This window comes from Tupaia chinensis, unplaced genomic scaffold (assembly GCF_000334495.1).
Source record: "Tupaia chinensis unplaced genomic scaffold, TupChi_1.0 Scaffold138921_1, whole genome shotgun sequence".
Lineage (NCBI taxonomy): Eukaryota > Metazoa > Chordata > Mammalia > Scandentia > Tupaiidae > Tupaia > Tupaia belangeri.
This window is the reverse complement of record NW_006198812.1, coordinates 204,369-227,365: the sequence shown is the minus strand read 5'-3', so window position 1 is coordinate 227,365 and position 22,997 is coordinate 204,369. Positions and strand designations below refer to the sequence as shown.

Genomic DNA, 22,997 nt, shown 5'->3' with positions numbered 1-22,997 from the left:
AAAAAAAGGAAAAAATCCCCCCCCCCCCCCTAGGGAGGATGGCCACGCCACAATCCCTTCTCCATTCTCTTCTTGGGATCTTGGGCATATACACACATGCGCCCAGCGTGAGTTTAAGCCACCGGGTCTAGGACTCGAATTGTGTATGACTACATGGGAGTCCAGCGACATAGCCATTATGCTAACTGCTAGTCCCAAGTTTCGTCATTTTTTAAGGCATGGAATATAATTTTTTAAAAAGCAGGCACTGAATTCTAACAGCTTTTTAATGCTGGCACAAACTTAGTAACATAAATTTGAGGACAAACAATAAACTCCACTTATATGTGACATACATAAAATACATGGCAAATATCTCCAAAAGCAATCAAATGGGTTAGTTATTATGACTCTCTACAAGTTTCACTACGGTTATAAAGACTGAAATAAATGTTTTGATTTATAAAAGTCTACTGGTCAAATAAGTTTCCATCATTTTTAAAAAATGTAAGTGATCTGGACCAGTAAGAAGTAAAGTATTTGTTTCCTGAAAGGAGCTTTTTCTGTTGTACTTTTTAAATGTCTCTGTCTCTTTTAAGCGGCAGTCATTGTATTCATTAGTGTTCAAGTGCTAGATGTTAAAAGTCAATTCAAATGAGCCTTATAAATACATCAATCTTCAATACAGGGATTTTTTTTTTTAACTAATGAAGTAATTGGAATATTGGAATAAAAAAAAAGAGTTTGTTTCATAAAAACCACAAATGGAAAATGACCTAAATATTTAACAGAGAACTGGTAAAGCAAATTATAACATGGAATAAACATGAACTACTTTATAATAATGTAATGCATAAACACGGAAAGACAGTCAAGATATAGTTAAGTTCAGAGAGGCAGAAAAACAGTAACATTAGCCTTTTTGCAAAATAGGCATTATACATAAAATAGGAAAACAGAAAAAGGACTATGAAACATTGACCAAGATTAAATCTCAAAGTGCAGTGCCCAATCAGTAGCATCAGCATCACTTGGGAACTTACTAGAAGTTGAAAGTCCTGGGGCCACTCCAGTCTGACTGAATCAGAGTCCCAGAAGGTAAAGTTTAACAATCTATATTTCAGTAAACCATCCAAGTGATTCTGATACATGCTAAAATCTGAGAACTACTACTCTAGATCCCTTCACAGAATCAGGATCCCTATGAGGCTCTGATGAAAAAAATGAAAAATTCTTCCAGAAAAACATACATTTAGACAAACACTTAATTGTATTCACAGACTAATATAGAGCAGAAGGTATCTGTGGCAGTACAGAACTAATCCCAAATGGAATATATCTACTGAGTCTCAAGACTCTACCTACAAAAAATAACATAGTTGTACGTAAGTTGCCAAAATTAAACTGTGAAAAACGAAATGAGCAAGCTGTGAGCCAAATCTTCAACTCTGGCAGACTAGTATTTCTTCCAGTTTGTCTTCACTTAACTCAGGCCAAGGCTGACACAAAATCTCCTGGGTTTAACTCCCCAAATTTCTGTGGCCTTTGCAATAAAGAATTCTCATATAATCCCAAATTTCACTGACTGTCAATCTGTACTTCTTAGCCTTAGAGAAAAAGCTTTAAGATTTCTTTTTTTAAAAAAATAATTACTTATTTTTATTTATTTATTTATTTTTTTAATTTAACCACAGAGAAAAGGGAAAGTGAGAAAGCAAGGGCCAGGTCTGGGACTCGAACCACAGTCACCCATGTGGGAGCCCAGAGCCTTAACTATCAAGCCACCTGCTGCCCCTTTCAGATTCTTTTCAAATTTTAAATTGACACAATAATTCTATATATTATGTGGTACAGTACAGTTTTTTTTGTTTTTGTTTTTGTTTTTTTTAATGCATGGATACCATGTGTTATATTCAAATCAGTACAATCTGCAAATCCACTTCAAACATTGGTCATTACTTTGCTTTGGGAGTATGTAAAATTCTCACTTCTAGCTGTCTTGAAATATACAATTATTATTAACTATAGTCACCCTACCATGTTATAGAACAATTATACTCCTCTAATCTAAATGTAATTTAGTCGCTATTAATCAACATCTCTCTAGCCCCTTCTCTCCATTATCCTTCCCAGACTCTTATAATGACTATTTTACTCTCTTCTCCTAAGTCAATTTTTTAGCTTCCACATACGTGTGGGAATATGTGGTATTTCTCTTTCTGTGTCTGGCTTATTTCACTAAATATAATTCCCTCAAGACTTATTATGCTGCCTTAAATGATAGTATTTCATTATTTTTCATTGCTGAATAGTACTCCATTATGTATATATACTACATTTTCTTTATCCATTCATTTGTTGATGGGCATTTGGGTTCATTCCATACCTTACCTATGGTGAACAGAGACCAATGGGACAGAATAGATAATCCAGGAAAAAAATCCACATATGTAAAGCCAACTCATTTTTTACAAAGGTATCAAGACCATTCACTACAGGAAGGACAGTTTCTTTAATGAGTGGTACTGGGAAAACTGGATATTGATTTGCAAAAAAATTAAATAAGACCTCTCTACCACTCAAGAAATACAAAAATTGGGGGAACCAGCAGTTAGCATAATGGCTATGTTGCTGGACTCCCACGTAGTCGACCGTGGTTCGCGTCCCAGACCCAATGGCTTAAAACTCACGCTGGGCGCATGTGCGTAAGTGCCCAAGATCCCGAGAGGAGAATGGAGGAGAAGGGATTGCGGTATGACCATCCCCCCTGGGGGGTGATTTCTCGCTTTCTGTCTCTTTGTCTCTGTCTGTCTGGCGAGCGCACGCGCACTATAGCAAAAATCTCTCCAAAAAAAAAAAAAAGAAATACAAAAATTGGGACCAGCAGATAGTTATGTCACTGGATTCCTACATGGCCAATCACAGTTCGAGTTCCACACCTGGCAGCTTGAAACTCACGCCGGGTGTGTGTGCATGCAGGCCCAAAATCCCCAGAGGAAAATGTAGGAAAAGGGATTATTTTTTTTTTCCCTTTAAGAAGAAGAAAGAAAATACTAGAGGGAAACACTTCAGGACACTGGTCTTGGCAAAGATTTTTTTTTTTCATTAAATCTCAAAAGTGCAGACAACAAAAGCAAAAATAAACAAATATGACTATATTTAACTAAAAAGTATCAGTTGGCAAAGGAAATAATCAACTGAGTGAAGAGACAACCTACAGAATAAGAGAAAATAACTGTAAATCATTCATTTGACAAGAAATTAATATGCAGATAATAAAACTCAAACAACTCAGTAGCAGATGGCATAATGCTTATGCCACTGGACTCCCACATGGCTGATCACATTTCAAGTCCAGGACAAGACGGTTTGAAACTCACACCAGCATGTGTGTGTGTGCATGCCCAAAATCTTGAGAGGAGAATGGAGGAGAAGGGATTGTGGTATGGTCATTCTCCATGGGGAGTGATTCCTCATTTTCTAAGTCTCTCTCTGGCAAGTGCACACACCCTATAGCAAAAAAAAAAAAAAAAAAAAAAACCTTAAAAAATGGGCAGGGGCCACTCTATAGCCAGATGCAACATGGCCAACAGTGGTTCAAATCCTGGCCCCGGCAGCTTGAAAAATACGCCAAGAACATGTACATACATGCCCAAAATCTCAACATAATGGAGAAATAGAGGAAAAGGGATTGAGGCATGACCACATTCCATAGAGGGGGCGTTCTTCCCCCTATCCATAGTCCCTCCACCGCTCTCTGGCAAGCACATACGTCCTCTGGCATTAAAAAATAAATAAATAAATAAATAAAAAGGACAAATGATCCAAATAGACATTTCTGGAAAAAAAGACATACAAATGGCCACCAAGTATATAAGGTTTTTTAAAATTCATTTTACAAACAATGGGGTATAGAGCTCATATATTCTAAATTCTTTAAGCAGATCCCTGTTTTTCTTATAGCTTACAGTAAGAACCAAGCTCACACAACAAAGACCTCAAGTTATAGCTTCATCAAGAAAGAAAAAAAGCACAAAAATTAAAAGATTTAATTAGAACATCACTAATCACCTTCTAATTTTATTTTTCCAAATTAATTTTAGGTATTTGTGGTAACATATGCATCTCCTATGATAATGAATTTTAACTATGCAAAAATATTAATTTTTCTAAGAAAAATATTCCAAGTCTTTAAAAAACACTATATGCACACCTGCTATTCTCCTATCAATCCCAGCAGGAAACCATTTCTCCTCTACATCATGAGCAATAGAAAAGTACTTATTAAAACATTAATCACAGTCCATTATATTCTGACTCACTGCCAAAAGTTCCTATTACATCACTAAAAATATCTATTAACCAAACCTGATTTTGACAAGTTACAGGAGAGTAGTGTTTAGAATTTAGTAATGTAAAAGTCAGTTTATAAAGAACAGTTACACAATTGATTTTGCAGTGGCAGCAAAAATAATTAATTTTTTTCCCTGACATTTATTATGAAAAGGTTGATTTAACTGGTGTTTCTACTGTAAAATAATTCAAAAATTATTTTAAACTTCACCTAGTGTTATTAAACACATTTACTATAAAAGTATTAAATACCAATGACTGAAATGTGAAATTAAAGAATTTTAAAATGTACTAAATACACCACTGTATATAAAACTATATTGACTTTTATAAATATGTGCCTTGTTTAGAGCCAGGTCTCACAGGAAATTGTAGAAAATGAAAACCATCCCGTTTTCTACTCCCATTCTTTAGGATTTATGTTTTTACATTTAAAACCAGTTACATAGAAAAAAAAAAAAAAAAAAACAGAAAAAGTATGACAACATTACCTTCAAGTCAGAATAATGACTACTTTGGGCATTGTGAGCATGTTAAAAATAATTTAATATTATTAGAACCAAAGCTTAAATATATTTTGATTTTATGCCAACAAAGTGAACTATCTAGTTTTCATTTGCTGGACTGTATGTTTGGGGAGTGGTGACACTGGTATCCTAACTTAAGACATGACCACTCCAAGTCAGGAGAAAGGGAGGTCACATTTAATTAATAAAGTGTTAAGAGAAAAGCATAGAGGTTATGGGTAATTATTTACTAAAAACCATTTAATGCTCATGATTTTTTTAATACTGAAGAAACAATAACTCAGTAATTGAAATGTAAGTAATTTTTCTTCCGTTTGCTTATATTTTCAAAGTTTTTATATAATGAACATTTACTGTATTTATAATGTGAACCTATCTGTTTTAGCAAATACTCAGCTAAATGTGACTGAGATAACTGGGGGAGACTTTCAGACAAAAAGTTTAATTGTCCTAATACATGATTATCATATATATTTTCTTACAAATTTAGATTTTTATAATCTCTAGTTCTGAAAATAGAAATAAATAATTTCTCATAAGTCAGGAATCACTAATGTTTATTATGATTATGTTTTTATTTCAATGTTTCTATATTCAATTTAGATGGAAAATTCATGGTAGAAGGATTTAGAGAAATTAAAAGAATGAATTAAATCTGGGGGACCAGCAATTAGCATAATGGCTATGTCGCTGGACTCCCATGTAGCTGGCCACGGTTTGAGTCCTAGACCCGGTGGCTTAAACTCACGCCAGGCGCGTGTGCATATGTGCCCAAGATTCTGAGGAGAATGAAGGAGAAGGGACTGAGGCATGGCCATCTCCCACTGGGGGGTGATTTCTTGTTTTCTCTGTCTCTCTGTCTTTCTGGCGAGAGCATGCACCCTATAGCAAAAACCTCTCCCCCAAAAAGGAATGAATTATATGTTGCTTCATAAAGAGAAAGAAAAAGAAAACAGACTTAGCTTAAATCATAAAACATGGTAACTACAAATTATTCCAAGAGCCAATATATTTTACATTTGAAAGGTTAATAAAGTCACCAAGTTACACATGTCTAATAATTTCCTAACAATTAAATCTTCATATTACTCACATATATATACATATATATAAATATAATTTTTTTACTTTAATCTCAACACCTAATGAAAATAAAGTTATTTCTACTTGAAAGTGTTCTTTAACAGAATATGTACTTTCACAGTACAACTCAAAATATTACATGAAGTGAAGAATTAAGTACAGTTTACAGCACCTTCAATTAGCAAGCTAACAGACATATAATTAAATGTCAGACGCATGTTCTATGATTGTAACCTAAATCTGTTCTCTTCTACTGTCTCCTTATTAACTAAGGTAATTCATGTTTTTAATTTCTCTAAAGAATGGTAATATAATCACACATTCTACATATATTTAAATGAAAATAAGATAACATTATGAACATATTTAAAGCAATATATATTTGAAATTTTATTTTGATGTGTCTTTGTTTGAAAACCACAAACTACCAAAGTTCACTCTAAAAAAAAGTAAAATAAAATAACCTGAATAGTCTTTTCTTATTTTGAGAGGTTTTTGCTATAGGGTGCGTGCGCTAGCCAGACAGAGAGATAGAAAGCGAGAAATCACCCCCAGGGGAAGATGGCCACACCGCAATCCCTTCTCCTCTGTTCTCCTCCCGGGGTCTTGAGCATGCACGCACACGCGCCTGGTGTGAGTTTTAAGCCACTGGGTCCAGGATGCGAACCACAGTCAACTATATGGGAGTCCAGCGACATAGCCATTACACTAACTGCTGGTCCCAACCTGAATAGTCTTAATAGCAAAAGATAAAATGTTTCCACCTAACCCTGGGAATAAGAAAATGTCTATTCTTAGTCTTCTACACAATAGTGTACTAGAGATTCTAACGGATGTGAGTGGCATAGCATTAATGCAATCCTCTGCAATGCTGGCACTCATGGATGGGTTCTGGGTTCACATTCCAAGACCTTCCTATACATGGCAGGTGTGCACCACATGTGCTCATGATTTGGGCTGGCTGAGGTGGGGGTATCATGGTACAGGGATCCTTTTGGGGGTGCCTGTTTATGTTCTCACTCTCATAGAAAAAATACCTTTAAAAAGACATCTAAATTGGAAAGGAAAAAGTAAAACTATATTTGCAGATAAAATGATTGTCTACAAGAAGGAACCAGCAGCTAGTGTAATGGCTATGTCGCTGGACTCCCGGACCCGGTGGCAGTGGCTTAAACTCACGCCAGGCGAGTGTGAGTGTGCACCCAAGATCCCAAGAGGAGAATGGAGGAGAAGGGATTGCAGCGTGGCCATCCCCCCTGGGGGGTGATTTCTCGCTTTCCATCTCTCTGTCTCTGTCTGGTGAGCGCACACACCCTATAGCAAAAACTTCTCCAAAAAAAAAAAATGATCATCTACAAAAAAATACAGTGGACTCTTCAAGAAACTAATAAGTGAGTTTTACAAGGCTGTAGGCTATATGATCAATATATAAAATTTCATTATATCTTCATAAATTGAAATTTTTAAAATAATGCCAATTACAATAACATTTTAAGATATAAAATAATTCTGATGAACTTGACAAAATATGTAAAAGATTTATAGACTAAAAGCTATAAAACACTGCTGAAATTAAAGAACCTAAATAAATGGAAAACTATACCTTACTCATAAATCTAAAGATTCTATTTTTAGAATGCCAATTTGATCCAAATTTATCTGTAATTCAATACAGTCCCAATCAAAATCACAGAAACTTAAGAATAGTGTCACCCTTGAAGCAATGAGTATATCTAGAGGGGTTTCTAATACTATTCTCTGGGGCCAGCACGTAGTATGGTGTAGTTAAGTCCCTGGACTCCGTCATGGCTCACTGCATTTCAACTCCCAGCCTAGAGACTTCCTTTCTGACTTTCCCTCTGTGTATGTGTGTGTGTATCTCTGATGCATGCCCATGTCCTATAGCAAATGTAAAAGACAGTAATAATAGGGACCAGGAGATGGTATAATGGTTACATTGCTGGACTCCCACGTAGTTGACCGTAGATCAATTTCCAGACCTGGTAGCTTAAAATTCACACCAGGCATGTATACGGGTATGCCCAAGATCCCAAGAGGAGAACGGAAAAGGGAATGCAGCGTGGCCACCCCTCCCGGGGGGGTAATTTCTCACTTTCTGTCTCTCTCTGTCTCTCTGATGAGCGCATGCACCCTATAGCAAAAATCTCTTTTTAAAAAAAGTAAATAAATAAAATTTTAATAAATATGTCATTCTCCAAAAGAATAAAGTAGGGGGGAACCAGCAGTTAGCGTAATGGCTATGTCGTTGGACTCCCATGTAGTTGATCGCAGTTCGCATCCTGGACCCGGTGGCTTAAAACTCACGCTGGGCACGTGTGCGTATGTGCCCAAGATCCCGAGAGGAGAATGGAGGAGAAGGGATTGCGGTGTGACCATTCCCCCTGGGGGGTGATTTCTCGCTTTCTGTCTCTATGTCTCTCTCTGTCTGTCTGGCGAGCGCACGTGCCCTATAGCGAAAATCTCTCCAAAAAAAAAAAAAAAAAAAGAATAAAGTAGAGTTTCTTAGAGAAATGACTGAGTCTAGGACAGAAAATACCTAAAATGAGCCTGGAGCATCTTATAGTACCAGAAAGTAAGGAAGTAACATTTTAAAATATAATACAATGATAAGGAAGTGTCAAATAAGCACCAGAGCCAAGTAAATCAGTTCCAATGATCAAAACTGGATTATAACCTAAAGTACATAACAAACATCCATCCATGAGTCCTTAGTGACAGAAAGTGGTTGAATAAATAAATGATGGAGAAAAGACAAATCTCCCATGCACAACTACAACTAATTTATATAGACACTGCACTTTCAAGGAAGTAGATCATAACTCTCCACTCCTGAAGTATGGGCAGTACATAGTGACCTCCTTCCAAAGAGTGTAATATGCGGTTTAGGGGTAGAGTAACTTTACCGTAGAGAACCCTGGCTAATACTACCTCACTCGGGTGATCAAAGTTAACTATCATGAGCAGACATATTAACAGTATGTACTCTTGGTACAAGATGACAAAAATGACATTCGATCTCTGTGGTGCTCCTCATGACAATATATAACCCCATTCTAATCATGAGAGGGGGAAAAAAAAAAACAGACAAATTCTATTAGAAGTACATCCTACAGCATCTGGCCAATATTACTCAAAAACTCAAGGTCATCAAAAACAAGGAAATTCCAAGAAAGTATCATGGCTATGAGAAGCATAAGGAGACACTACTACTAATTACAATGTAATATCCTGGATGGAATTCTGGAACACAAAAAGGGCATTAAGTGGTGCCAGCTGAAGGTGTGGTGGTTAAGGTGAATAGACTTCCATGTGGCCGACTGTGGTATAAGCCCTGGACCTGGCAGCTTAAAAATCACTCCAGGTACATGTGCATGTGTGACATAAATCCTGAGAGGAAAATGAAAGAGAAGGCACAGTGGCATGGTCATCCCCCTGAGGAGTGATTTCTCTCTGTCTCTCTCCAGTGAGCACATACAACCTACGGTAAAAAGAAAAAAGAAAACCTAAATGAAAAAGAAAAGAAGACATTAAGTAAAAACTAAGGAAATCTAAAGGAAAGTATGACTTCAGTTAATTAAAAAATAACAGGGCTAGCCAGTAGTCTGGTGATTCAGGCAGCTGGATTCTACAGGGCTGACTTCATAGTTTGAGCCCTGGATCTGGCAGCATGAGGAACAGCTGGGTACTTGTGTGTGTATCCCCAATAGAAAATGGAGAAGGGATTATAGTGTGGTCATCCCCCCAGGGGTGATTTCTGTTTCCCTCTCTCTTTCTTTCTCTCTCCAGTGAGCACACACACCCTAAAGCCAAAACTAAAAAAAAATAGAATAAAATAAAATAAAAATTAACAATGTTGGTTAATTATAACAAATATATCATATGTTGGAAGATAGGGGGTGGGATATATGTACCACCATACTATATTAGCAATTGCTCTGTAAATTCAGGGCTATTCTAAAATTTTAAGTTAATTTTTTTAAAAATCCAAACAGACTTTTTTGTATATAAAAAAAAGCTGATCCTGGGACTAGCAGTTAGCGTAATGGCTATGTCGCTGGACTCCCACGTAGTTGACCGCGGTTCGCGTCCCAGACCCGGTGGCTTAAAACTCACACCAGGCGCGTGTGTGTATGTGCCCAAGATCCCGAGAGGAGAATGGAGGAGAAGGGATTGTGGCGTGGCCATCCCCCCTGGGGGGTGATTTCTCGCTCTCTGTCTCTCTGTCTCTATCTGTCTGGCAAAACCCTCAGTTTTCTTACCAAATTATTGCATCATCCTTTAAAAGGGTATGAAAGAAATTTGGGCACAACATCTCTGAAGTCTTTTTAAGCTTTCAGAGAACTCACTTTATACACCAGTATTAGATGAATCATACTTTAATGATGATGAAGATGATCATATAAGTTAAATTTCAGAAAACGATGTCCTGGATGAATCTTCTCAAATTCATAAGTCAGTGAATTACCAATAAACTGAGTGTACAATTCAGTGATTTTTAGTAAATTTACAGCATTGTGCAACCACCACCACAACTCAATTTCAGAACATTATCATCACTCCACAATAGGTCCCTCAAGTTCATCTGCAGTAACTCAAGTACATTTTTTTTTTTCTTTTTTTTTTGGGGGAGAGGTTTTTGCTATAGGGTGCGTGCGCTCGCCAGACAGACAGAGAGAGAGACAGAGAGACAGAAAGCGAGAAATCACCCCCCAGGGGGGATGGCCACGCCACAATCCCTTCTCCTCCATTCTCCTCTTGGGATCTTGGGCACGCATGCACACGCGCCTGGTGTGAGTTTAAGCCACCAAGTCTGGGACTCGAACCGCGGTCCACTACATGAGAGTCCAGCAACATAGCCATTACGCTAACTGCTGGTCCTCAAGTACATATTTTAAAGGATAAAAAGGAAATATCAGTATTATCACCTCATCCACTCAGTCACTAAGCTGGATGGATTTCATTTCCCAACAATTTCAGACAAGAACTTTTTTCATTCAATGTGTTAAAATAATGCTTCTTGACATTCTTTCATCTTTTACGTTTGTGCACAATAATTTATTTGATAAAGTTTTTATATAGATAAATGCTATAGGCAAGTATGTACATACAGGTATCTGAAAGAAAGAATATGATGTAAAAATAAACAATTACAGTCCTCTCTTGGTAACTGCCGTGAACTGGTTCGAGGATCCCCTGTAGATACCAAGTTTTGGAGACACCCAAGTCCCTTATATATAATGCCTAGTTTTGCATATAATCTGTGCATTTCTTATACTTTAAATCATCTCTACATTACTTAAAACAACTAATGCAATGTAAATGCTATGCAAACAGTTGTTATACTGTATTTGCTTTAATGTGTGTTATTATAATTGTTATTTTTTTCCCAGAAATACTTTTTCCATTTGCAATTGGCTGAATGCACAGACACAGAACCCACAGATACAGAGAGTTGGCTATAACTTGATCACTTCTTCTAATTGGTGATCATAAATTGAAAAATTAGAATCTTTTGCAATTATGGAGCAAAGAGGTGGTGGTTCTCTCCTTAGGTAAATTATGAGCCATTAATTAGTTTTCAAAAGCACTGAATTTTGATAATGCAAAAACAAAAAGAATAAGAGATAATGATAAGCTTGAATGAATTTTTTAAAGAATTTTATTTCCTTCCTTCCTTCCTTTCTTTCTTTCCAGCCACCAGTTCCAGGACATGAACCACAGTCGGCCATGCGGGAGTCCAGCACCCTTAGCCACCATGCCACTTGCTGGCCCTGCTTAAATTTATTTTGATGTATTTAAAATTCTAGCACTTTGGGCTCAGACCTAGTTGGCAGCAATATGGCTAAATGCACCAAAAAGGTTGTCATTATGGGTAAATATGGGATCCGCTATAGTACCTCCCTCTGGAAAAAGAAAACTGAAATCAGCATGCCAAGTACACCTGCTCCTTCTGTGGCAAAACCAAGATGAAGAGACAGGCTGTGTGGATCTGGCACTGTGGTTCCTGCATGAAAACAGTAGCCGGTGGTGCCTGGACCTGCACCACCACCTCGGCTGTCTCAGTGAAGTCCACCATCAGAAGACCAAAGGAATTGAAAGACCAGTAGACATCTGGAATATCATTAGCCTACAATAATGGGTTAATTTATGTAAAACAAACAAATAAACAAAATAAAAACAAATTCTAAATCCAAATGGCCTATCGATAACACAAACACAAGAAAAACCAGGAGTTGTGGCAAGTTCCAGTCAATTAGAAATGTTATAAGGAATCAGCAGATGGCGTAATAGTTACTTTACTGGACTCCCATGTAGTCAAGTGTGGTTTGAGTCCTAGACCCAGTGGCTTAAACCTCACACCGGGAACATGTGTGAGTATCCATGATTCCGAGAGGAGAATGGAGGAGAAGGGATTGCGGCGTGGCCATCCCCCCTGGGAGTTGATGTCTCATTTTTTGGCTCCCTGTCTCTCTGAGGCAAGCACACACCCCATAGCAAAAATCTCTCTTTAAAAAAAAATGTACTTTAAATTTTGACTCAATTTATAGAAGAAGCATATGTTCTGTATTCATGAGTGACCACTGATCAGTGGTTGGTTAAAAGGAACATTGCTGGCTTTGGATATTTCTATCTTCTAAACCAAGAACACACAGAATAAAAATTTAATTGTGCTGCGTTTAAATCTCTGTAATATTTTCTAATAAAATTTTTTCCACTATTTGCTTATTCATAAAATAATGTAAAACTATACAAATCCACTGGGGCCAGCAGTTAACATGATGGTTAGGGCACTGGACTCCTTACAAGGTTGACCACTGTTTGATTCCCAAATGCAGTGTCTTGAAATATCACGCCAGGAGAAACCAGCAGGTGATGTAGTAGTTAAGGTGCAGAACTCCTAAAAGACTGATCAAGGTTCGAGTCCTAAACCAGATAGCTTAAAACTCACTCCGGGCATGTGTATGTATATGCCCAAAATCCTGAGAGAATGGAGAAGGTATTGTGGCGTGGTCATCCCCCTGGGAGGTGATTTCTCACTTTCTTTCTCTGTCTCTCTGTGGGGCACAAGTGCCCTATAGCAAAAAAAAAAAATCTCTCTTTAAAAAAAAAAAAAAAATCACTCCAGGTGCATCTGCATGCATGCCCCAAACCCAAAGAAGAAAATGGAGGAGAAGGAATTACAGTGTAGCTATCCTTCTCTCTCTGTATCTCTTTGTTTCTTTCCAAGTGACCTATGGCAAAAAACCTGGAAAACAAGTATAAAAATAATTAACTGGCCATAAAAGATAAATAAGAATGATTATTTTCCCTGGTGAAATGAGGGTCAGTAACTAAAAAGTCCAAGAAGTATTACGATACCTACCTTAAGAAAAAAGAAAAGCAGAGAAACTCCTCATTAGTCTGAGGCTATTTCTATCTATGCTTACACCTAATTTGTTAGATTTCAAAATACATTCACTAGAGTGGTGACTTCTATTATGTGCTATATGTTTAAAACAACATTTCTTAAATGTTTCTTACCATAATTAGCAATATACTTTTCGTAAAAATCCATTACAAATGTGTATATATACATGTAACTTAAACATAAGTTACACAAAAACAATATTTACATTTACTAAATATATAATGCCCTTGGCTAGTTTATTTTCTACTTTATTCCATTAAAAAAATTATATAATCCACAATCTGAAAGCACCAATAATATAGCCCTTTGACACACCATTTTTAAACATTAAATTATATAAATTGTGGGTTAAGAATGTACTGTATACATTATTTGTAACAAATCTAACTTTCAAAGCCAAGATCAGGAGACAAGCTCAAGGAACAGATAAAAGTGATAGAGCTACAACAAGGTTAACTTCAACCAAAGGAAAGGATAAAAGTTAACAGCTAAGTCTGCCTAAGGATGAATGGTGTCTTCATGGAAAAGTTAACCACAGAGCTCTAAAAAACATCCAGCTGCTGTTGACTCAGTTGTTGAGAGACCAGGGCTGTTCAAATATGTCTTCACCTGGGAAGACTTGTCTCTCATTAGCAAGTCCAAGCTACAGAATAGTTCGTCCTCTCTCTATCCAGGATGCAGAAGTAGAAATGAGAGAATGAGGTGAGTAGGACTGTAAGGATATTATCAATTTTGCCTCTTTTACTTTCAATTTTTTCTAAATTAAGTTTAAGGTAAAACTCACAAGAGATGTAAAAGTTGACTGCATTTTCTCTAAATCTCAAGATAGCAAATCACTCCTTAGAATATTTTTTCAATTTAGAAAGTATCAATCCCACAAGTCCTGCCTAAACTCATAATGAATTAGCAAAGTGGCTACACTTGCTTATCTTTAACACATACAAAAAACACACACACAAGGATAAGAGAAAACAAAACTATTAACCAAAATAGCATGGAAGTGTCCTCTATACTAGGTAAGAAGGCTGAAAGAAACAAAGCAGAAGGCAACAAATGGTGAAATCTATTTTGTTTTCATATTCATTAGCACTAGACAGATTAAGAGTTTAGATTTTGATAAGGTGGGCAAAATGCTCATGAAAGCCCCAGGAAAAATTGAGAGACAAAAACCAAAGTAATTATGATGGGAACTCTACAATAAAGAAACATAATCATTGTGTAATATGTGACTCAGTTGAAAATAATATTTACATATTCACATGGAAATACTCAATATTGATTCATTTAAAAAGCGTGATATAACTATACCAGGAGATAATAAGATAAGTGGAATAAGGCTAGGGAAGGAGTTTTAGAGGACTAATTCTTCCTTAGATTAGGAAATCAAGGTAAAAGTACAAAATTACAAATCAAATAAATGTAGTATAACTGTATTATTTACAAATATAGAGGTATACTACTTAACTCTAGTTAGAATGGCTAATATTAAAAAAAAATAGAGAACAGGTACTGGCAAGGTTGCGGTAAAAAGGAAACCCTATTACACTGTTGGTGGGAAGCTAAATTAGTACAAACCTATGGAAAACAACATGGAGGTTCCTCAAAAATATACAAAATAGAACTACCATATGAGCCAATAATCCCACTCCTTAGTATTTACCCAAAGGAAAGGAAAGCACTCAGTCAGAAAGACATTCATTCATTGTAGCATTATTCACAACTGCTAAGAAATGGCATCAACCTAACTGTCCAAGAACTGATGACTGGGTTAAAAAAACTGTGGCACACATACACTATGGAATACTACTCAGCCATAAGAAACCATGAGACCCTGTCATTTGATTAAAAGTGGATGAATATAAAAGACTTAATATTAGCGAAGTGAGTCAAACTTTGAAAGATACACACTATTTATCCTCACTCAATAGGTTCTGAATGCCTACACTCTATGGCAGAAACTAAAAGATCTAAAGATATGATAGTAGAGAAGATAAGTGTAGATACCAGAGACTATAAGGGAGGAGAGTAGATAGTAGAGGATGGGTGGAAGGGGCAAAGAGAAGAACCATTTAATAGACAAAAGAATATAAAGTTCTCTGTTGGGGAAAAATAATCTGGATCTTCTGGGAAAACTGAAGCAGGTGCGCTTGGCTCAGTGTGGCCCGCTGCAATGCATGGAGGAATGCATTGTAAAGCCACTATCATGCCTAGACATTTACAGGAAGGCTTCGGCTGCGTGGTCACCAACTGATTCATCCAGTTAGTTGATGACAAACAGGACCCCTTTGTGGAGCTGAAGGCAGCAGAGAATAAGAAAAAAGAAACTAGTGGGGGCTGCGTTGGGGGTCCTGGGGCCAAGAGTGCACCTCAGACTACAGCCCAGACCAACTCTAACAGAGCAGGCAAACAACTGCATAGAGTTCCAAAAAGACCAAAAGAACCTGCTGCCTGGCAACATCAGCATGACTGATAAGTAAGAGTAGATGCAATAGTAGTGCTTAAGAAAAAAGGAGTAAGACGTGATGGCAGGCAACCTGAGTAACAACTCAGAGTGAAGAGAAAATAATTGATATAAAATTTTTAAAAATGACCTCTTCATGGGCAAGGATTTGAAAATCCACATGAAGACAAGGATGAAGGAGGATAATTTTCAGATGATAGATAGATTATTGACTGGTGGGAGTCCATGGAGATCTTGGAAGAGGTCGAGGAGGCTGTGTACATGGCATGGGCCGAGGAGATGGATCTGAGTACTATGGCAAACATGAATTTGATAGGCATAGTGGAAGTGATAGGTCTGGCCTGAGCATGGGGACAAACACGGAGGTAGCAGATCTCACAACTGGGGAATGTCAAAGATGAATTAACTGACTTGGATTAATCAACTGTGACTGTGGAAACACCTGAAGAACATCCAGTGGCAGACACTGAAAATGTAGAAACCAGGTTGAAGAAGTAAAAGAAGAGGGTCCAAAAGAGATGACTTTGGATGAGTGGAAGGTTATGCAAATAAAGACTGGGCAAAAGTAGAATTTAATAGCCGAAAACCAGATGAAGGTGTTGATGGACAATGGAAGAAAGGATTTATTCTTCATAAATCAGAGTGAAGAGGTTCATGCTGAAGATCCAGTTATGAACCATAATTTCTGGAAGCCAGCAAATGATGTAACATCTCAGTTTTGGAGACCTTGGCTGCCCAGGATGTGGAAGACGAGGTGGTCATCCAAACCCATGGGAGCCGGACCAACCAGTCAAGCACATCTACTCCTGGTAGGGATGACCAAGAGGCATTCACAGCTCTGGCTTAACTGGGTACCACAAGACAGCCCTGGTTCCTTTGTGGACCCTTCTATTAAAAGCTTTTGCATGCTTAAAGATCTCAAATGACTAAAATTTAAAAAAAAAAAAAGAAAAGGTGGGGGAAGACTCACACCTAAAGACTGAATTTTATCTGTTTTGAAAATGAACTTTTCTTACTGCCCAGAAGTTACAAATATAGTAGTCAGTTTGTATTTTGAAATGTATTGGTAAAAGGGATATTTTCATAACTTTCAAAGAGTATGCATTCTTCATGAATACTTTTGTATTCTGCTTGCACATATGCATTTCTAAACTTGAAATACAGGTGTGAAGTGTTTTAAAAAAAGAAAAAACCTGCAATTTTTGCTTTATTAAAAAATTTAAAAAGAAAGAAAAAACATGTTGCAGGACATAAAGATACAACAATTAAAAGGAAATAATAAACTATAAAATAAAATTTTGAAATTGCATAAACAAAAAAAAATTAAAGAACTACAGAGATAAATAATAAGACAAAAAGCTAAGCTTCAGAAGCTGGGCAAGGCTGAAAATGTTTTATTGAGGCAAGCAGAGATCCAGGAAAGGCAATGGGATTTGAAAAGCATACCTGAATTAGCATCTTGTTTCCCGTCAAATAAATATCAAAGTTACATTGAACCAATCAGCATCTTCTCCCACCCTGAAATATTTCAGAATAAAGAGCCAATGCTGGCTGGTCATCTGATCCATATTTTATCATCTTTTTCATAATTTTCCTTTCAAAAATAATATTTCTCCTCAAAAATCCTTCATAGCCCAAAAAGCAGACACCTATGTTCATTCACACATTCCTTCCAAAGCAGTCATTTGTTTTCCATTTTCAATAGTCGTAATTGTTTAAGTTTCTATATAGGATACAATTCCTAGCCATTACTTAATGTTTGTCGTCCTCCTCTTTTTTTTCTTTTTTTCTTTTGAGAGAGAGTGATTTTTCCTATAGGGTGTGTGCACTCTCCAGAGAGACAGAAGAGAAATAAAGAGAGAAAGTGAGAAATCCCCCCCTGGGGGGGATGGCCATGCCATAATCCCTTCCCCTGGGCTTTTGGGAATGCACACAAACGCTGCCAGAGTGAGTTTCAAGCCACCGGGTCCAGGACTCAAACCACAGTCAGTCATGTGGGAGTCCAGTGTCTTAACCACTATACCACCCGCTGGTCCCCTTATGGTTCGTTCGTTCTTTCTTTTTTTCTTTCTTTCTTCCTTTTCTTTTTTTAAAATCTCTCTTATATCTCCTATACTTTTTAAAATAACGTGACAAAATATGACAAAAAATTTATTTCTATGACTAAATTATCAAAATGTTTTGGTCAGGGTCTATCTTATAGCCTAGCGGTTAAGGGAGCTGGAGTCTACATAGCCAACCATAGTTCAAATCCCAGCCCTACTGGCTTGAAAAGCACACCAGGTCCATGTGTGCCCCAAATCCCAACAGGATGAGGAAATGGAGCAAAAAAGATGGAGGCACAATAATGTCCCATGGAGAGAGGAAGCTTTCTTCCCCACTCTTTCTGTCTCTCTCTTGTAAGCATACATACTCCATGGCAGTTAAAAGTAAAAATAAGAATAAAAGGCTGGCCCCAGGGCATAGTGGTTAAAGGAGCCATATTCCACATGGCCAACTATAGTTCAAGTCCTTTCATATGCTGTTTTTCCCCTATATAGATAAATCTCTAATAAGGTTTAACTTATAAATTAGGTGCAGTAAAAAACTAACAACAGTAATAAAATAAAGCAAGTATAACAATAGTAAGCATCATTACTTTTACATTTTGAAGACATCATTAGAGAAAATAAGCCTTTCTTGAACACAAGCACTGTAATATCACAACAGTTGTTCTGAGAATCCATACCTATTAAGGAACTATCGAGCAGACAGATCATACAGTATGGATATGCAGTATAAAGAGACAATTAACTTCTCAGATGGGAATAAGTGAGAGAGCACACGTTTTTTTTTTACCACATTCCTAAGAATTGTGCACAATTTAAAATTGTTTATTTCTGGAATTTTTCAATGAACCATATTCTTAACTGAAAGAGAAAACTATGAATAAGGAGAGCTACTCTATTTGAAAACCTATTATTATTTAGAATAGTCAGTGCATGATGATTTTTTTTAAGAATTATTTTATTTAACGTTATTTACTTATTCATTTATTTTAATTTGACCAGAGAAGGACGGAGTGAGTGAGAGAGCGAGCAAGAAAGAGAGAAAGTGAGAAAGCAAGATACCAGACCTGGGACTTGAACCGTTGTCCATGTGGGAGTCCAGTGCCCTTAACCACCCACCGGGCTCCTACATGGTGATTTTTAAAAATTGACTTTAGGGCCAAAAGGTGGGGTGGTAGTTAAGGCACTGGATCCTACATAGCCAACTGAGGTTCAAGTCCTTGACTTGGCAGCTTGAAAAACACTTCTGGTGTATGTGCATGCATACCTAAAATCCCAAGAAGAGAATGGAAGAAAAGGGATATGGCATGGCCAACCCTCTTGGGTGGTAATTTTTCACTTTCCTTCTCTCTCTGTCTCTTTCTCTCTCCAGTGAGCACACACCCTATGCAAAAATCTAAACAACAACAACAACAAAAAACTGACTTTCATTGGTTTCTATAGACAATACAACCCTTTACTGTCTACACAGTAAATGGCAGCTTTATTGTTCAGATAAAAACTTTAGGAGTGACTACTTCCTCAGGTAAAAACCTTGGGAGTCATCCTTTCTTTTGTATACTCTCAAAAACCAATCTGTTAAAAATTCTGTCTCTGAGATCAAAATTTTATCAATAATCTGACCACTTTCTTAGCAACCATACTGTCACCATGTGAAGACAAGCCACTACTATCTTAATCAGGACTGCTGCCCCCCTTATCTTGCTTTCACCCTTGTCCCTATCCCCACCATCAACTCTCCTATAGTAGACCTTTCTTAATGTAAGTCATATCATGGCATAACTCTGTTCGAAATCCTCCTATAATTTACCATTTCCTTCAAAGTGAAAACCCAAGTCTTGACAATGATCTAAAAGGTTCTGTTATCTTAAATAAAAAAGTCTACCCCCTTTCATAAAAATCTGCTACATTTTACCTCTTCTCCTACCATTCCCCCATACAAGGTAAATTTAAGATTCAAGGAGAAATGAAATTAAAATATAAATTTGTTTTAATACCAAAAGAAGTTTGAAATCTATACGTAGCTTTTCATGATAACAATTTTCCATGAACTCTTTGACGATCCCTCATATTCACTCCTGCTTCAAACACACTGGACTCTTTCTTCTTCGTCGTACACATCACCTGCTCAGGGCCTTTGCACTTACAGTTCCTTCTGACATTTCCAATGACTTATTTCTTTGCCTAATTCATGCCCGTATTAAAATACCATCTTAGAAAAGACTCCTACCTATCTGAAGAAAAATGGCACCTTACTCCAATCATTATCTAGCCCTTTATCCTGCCATACTTGTCTTCAAAGTACTAATTATCATCTGTAATGGTTAATTTTATGTATCAACCTGACATATAACACACAAAGTGATGCCCAAAAAGCTAGTAAAACATTTCTGGATATGGGGCCAGCAGGTGGTGGAGTGGTTAAGGAAGCTAGAGCCTACATAACCTATAACACAGTTCGAGTCCCAAACCAGTGGCTTGAAAAACACTTGTATGAGTTTGGTCCAAAATCCCAAAAGGAGAGTGGAGGAGAAGAGATTGTGATGTGGTCATCCCCACCACCACCCCAAACCCCGCAAGAGCGCTGCCTCGCTTTCTCTCTCTCTCTTTCTCCCTCTTTCTGTCTCTCTCCAGCAAGCATACATATCATATAGCAAATGAATTTTTGTTGTCTTGGTATATTCTGGGGTTCTTCCCGAAGAGGTTAGGATTTGAATTGGCATACAGAGTAAAGAGGATCTGTCCTCACTAATGGAGGCATCCAATCTAGCTAAGAGTCTGAATAGAATAAAATGATAAAGAAAGGACAAATTCACTCTTTTGGAGCTAGGACATTCATCTTCTCCTGCCCTCAGACTCATAAGTCTTAAGTTCGTAGGCCTTCAGATTCAAGACTTATACCAGCTGGACTTACAACTTTCTCATTTACCCCTTCACACACACCCACACCAGCATCTTCCCCACCCCTGTGCTCAGGCCTTCAACCTCAGACTGACAATCACACCACTGGCTCTCCTGGTTCTCAGACCTTTAGATTGAACTGCACCACTGGCTTTCTTGGTTCTCCAGCATGCAAAGAGCTTACCATATACCTTCTTAGCCTCCATAATCACATGAACCAATTTGCCAAATAAATATTCTCTTATATATCCCATTTACCCTTTTGGTTCTATTTAAAACAAAAACAAAAACAAAAACAAAAAACTTGCTAATACTCCATGTTATAGGTTCAATAATGTATTTTATTGCTGGTTTTAATCCCAGTAGAATATAAACTTCATAATAGGTATTTTCTTCCCTTTTTTTCACTGCTATTTTCTCAGCTACCAGAAGAATAAATGGTACACAGCAGATGCTTCATAAATATTTGCTGAGTGATAAGCAAATGAATGACAAAAGTAAAGGAACTGCCAAAGAATCGAGTGTTTTCTCAGTTAATCTGAGCTAAGCACAACAGCGAGGTTTCATTTCCCAATGGAGACAATTATATGTAGGGTCTGCAGAGTCTAACAAATTTTATAGTGATTTGGGAGAAATAACCAAATTCCAATAATAAATTGAACTTGCTTTTTCAAGATCTTGTAAAAATCTCAGTTAAAACTATAGTTTACTATAATAATTTAGCTTATCTTATTTTCTGTTGCTTTTCTTTCTGAGATTACTTTTGAAACATAATTCATTTTCTACACACTTTAATTAATATTATCATTTAATACTCTTAAAGTCTTTACTACAAAAGACTTCTCTGGAATCAACTGTATAATTACATTTCCTCTGTGACCTTGTAATCTCGTGAGCATTTACTCTAGACTAAACAGCCTCATTCAGCTGCCCTGTGTCTGACTGTTGATGAAAGAAGCTTGTTTGACAACTGCTTCAAGCAGAAACATATTTTTTTCCATGATTGCATAAAAAAAGATTTAAAACTTGCCAGACTAAAGCCAGACTACAACTTTAAGCACAAAGACTCATGTTAGATATGTAAGTTGATTTCTAATTTAAATGCCAGCAAAAACAGATACTAAAGTCATTTTGCTATCATGGCCAGCAAAAAAAAAAAATAAAAATAAAATAATTTAGTAATTTTTTATAATTAAAACCAAGTATAATATAGATTATACATCACACACACACACACACATACACACACATGTACATATAGCAGTCTTTTTTGTGACTTTTGTATTTTTCCAGAATCTTGGATTTTTTTATGCCCCTGAGACTTTTTTGTAAAACTAACATGTAAACGTATATGGGCAGCATGAAAAATAAAACAAAAACAATAATAATAAAAAAAAAACCTTCTCCATTCTTAGGCAATCCATATATAAGAAGTCAATAAGTAAAGATCTTAACCAAAAAAAGTACACATATTCATGAGCCACTTGAGGCATTCACCAAAAAAAAAACAGAAACAAAAAACTGAAGTTATCCGAATTATAGAACACTAGGTCTAGAAGTTCTAGTCAAACACAATAAAATGTGAAGCTAAAGTCAGAAATATAGCATTTAAAAGAAAAAGTTCTTTTTTCAAATGTCTGACTCCCAAATAAAACCCCAACTATTCACTTTAAAGAACTATTAAGAGTTATATTAGAGGGATTAGCAGGGGAGTAATGATTACGTAGCTGAACTCTCAACTGGGTTCAAGTCCCAGACCTGGTGGCTTCAAACCCATACACACCGGGCGTGTGTTCGTGCATGCCTAAGATCGAGAGAGGAAAATGGAGAAGGGATTGCAGCATGGCCATCTCCCTGGAGGGTAGGCAATTTCCCGCTTTCTGCCTCTCTGTCTCTCTGGCAAGCACACGAGCCCTGTAACAAAAACCTTTCTTAAAAAAATAATAAATTTTACTAGAATTCAGTAACGCTGCTAAATACAAAGTAAAAATATGTTTAATAGCTTTCAAATGATCGTAAGAACCTATTAGGACATGCAATGAAAACAATTTTATCACAAGTATAACACAAATTAATTTCCAAGAAATGTGTGATAGCTATATGAAAATAAATACATTTAAGATACCTATTCTTTTCTAATCAGTTTATAAATTTAAAGCAACTACAAATAAAATCCCCGAAGGAGAAATATTTGGTTATTATCCAAGGGCTAGCAG

The 22,997-nt window shown here is 36.7% G+C and overlaps 1 protein-coding gene and 1 pseudogene across 1 annotated transcript in view; one reads left to right on the top strand and one right to left on the bottom strand.

The window, feature by feature from the left end:
• The window catches only part of MNAT1 (MNAT1 component of CDK activating kinase), a 240,324-nt gene that overhangs the window by 51,613 nt on the left and 165,714 nt on the right, over nucleotides 1–22,997 (bottom strand). The window lies entirely within an intron of this gene.
• Nucleotides 15,575–16,679, top strand: LOC102480785 (plasminogen activator inhibitor 1 RNA-binding protein pseudogene; annotated as a pseudogene).